Source organism: Amblyomma mixtum, chromosome 10 (assembly GCF_055824585.1).
Source record: "Amblyomma mixtum isolate Tamu chromosome 10, ASM5582458v1, whole genome shotgun sequence".
Taxonomy (NCBI): domain Eukaryota; kingdom Metazoa; phylum Arthropoda; class Arachnida; order Ixodida; family Ixodidae; genus Amblyomma; species Amblyomma mixtum.
Window position 1 is genome coordinate 39,134,495 of NC_143021.1, and position 2,180 is coordinate 39,136,674.

Genomic DNA, 2,180 nt, shown 5'->3' on the forward strand with positions numbered 1-2,180 from the left:
AATACTAATACTTAATCACCAATATTTTGCACACTGAAGAACATCTAACGGCGAAATTGATATATGGCTATACAGGACTAAAAACATTTCCTGCTACATTTGCAGGCATAGAAGCACAGACCACAGTTTTACCACAGACAGTGTAATGCAGCCACCATTAAAAATACGCGCACAAAAGGCTGCAATAATAAAACAAGATTTCAAAACATTGACGTTACCTCCCTAAATTGTGAGTGAACTTAAGGTGTTGTTTCGATAGTGTGTGGATGTCCGTGTTTGAATTATGATAGTTGTTAAGTAAAGTAGGCATAATGTATTGTAGTCTGTTGTGACCATGATTCGTGCGGGAAAACGGCACCAACCATACTTCTCTTGTTCTTATATTGTACGGCACCTCGGGTGGTTTTGTTAAATTGCATAATCGTAGAAAAGGCATCCGATTAAATTTCAAGGAATATTTGTATTTTAATAGGGCATTCAGCTCGTACATATGTGTCACAGGAACAACACCAAGTAAGGGGAACAGGTCACTTGTGTGAGCGTCGTATGGAACATCTGCTATGTGACGGAGAGCTCTTTTTTGTAAAAGAAGGAGTTTGTTGATGTTCGTTAGTGATGTAGTTCCCCATACAAGATTACAATAGTTTAGGGGAGGATTGAAAATAGCATTATAAAGTAGCAGCTTTATTTTGAGTGGAAGAACTTGTCTAAATCGGCAAAGTATCCCGCAAGCCCTGGCCAGACATTTAATCACACAGCCTACATGGATATCCCAGATCAAGTTCTCGTGAAAGGTGACACCGAGCGTTTTCACTTCCTTTGTTATTTCTATCTTCTCAGATCCTAAATAGAGATTAAGATTACGGTCAACAAATTTTTGTGATGGCGAGAAAATGACAGCCTTTGTTTTTTTATTGTTTATTGCTAAAGAATTAATTTTGCTCCATTCTGACAATTTATTCAGGGTAATATTTCCAAATTTCTCGAGTTCCGTCGTATCGTCACATTGAATGAAAAAGCTCGTGTCATCTGCATAAATTACCAAAGAGGCTTCTGGGGATACCCGTGTTATATCATTAATGTATATATTGAAGAGTACCGGTCCGACGACACTGCCCTGTGGTACTCCGCATGCTATGCTTCGTAATGTGGACTGCTCTTCTCCGATAGAAACGCATTGTTTTCTGTTTTCTAAATAAGATCTTAGGAGAGCAAGGACAATGCCACGAAAACCGTAGTGCTCTAATTTAGCGAAAAGAGTTTGATGATTAATTCTGTCGAAAGCCTTTGAAAAGTCAACGTAAACACCTAATGTTATTTTTCTTTCTTCGAATCCTTTGATAATGAAATCTTTTTGGGTTAGAAGAGCCAGTTCCGTAGACATATTTTGGCGGAAACCAAACTGGCGCTCCGACAAAACATTATGCTTATTACAAAATGACATAATCCTTTTACAGATGACTTTTTCAAATCCCTTTGAGATAACTGGCAGCACCGAAACTGGGCGGTAGTTCGAAAGCTCATTTTTGTTTCCAGATTTGTACAGGACAGTCACTTTAGCCCTCTGCATGTTCAATGGAAAGACACCAGTGGCTAGACACACATTGAAAATATGGGCAATAACGTCTACCAGGAGGTCGACAACAAACTTAATAGGCCTGATTTCCAGCCCGTCTATATCTCGTGCTTTGCTGTTTTTGCAGGACATAAAAACTGAGTGAATTTCCTGTGGTGTAATAGGTTCAAAAAAAGCAGAGTTTGCATTAGGTGCACCTAAAAAGAGTTTTGCATGTTCATTATAGTTGCTATTTGCAAGAGTTGTGAAGTATTCGTTAAAATGAGATGCTAATTGCGTACCAGTTAATTGCTGATCGTTGATTGTGATTTTCAGACTATCATTCTGTTTTGTGCCTGGTTTCAATAAATGATTTATTTCACGCCATATGAGGTCACTGCGGCCAGATGCCTCATTAAAAACATGTTCGTAGTAATCTTTCTTAGATTTCCGCAATAACTTCGTCACTTTATTTCTGTATTTTTTAAAAGCAGAAAAGTGCAGGATTTCGAGTTTTCGAGATTTCATCTTTTTCGCGTATCATTTCGAGGCACTCATCTGTGAGCCATGGCTTGCGAATTTTTTTTGAACTCTTTACTCTTTTCACATGAAAACAACTATCGTA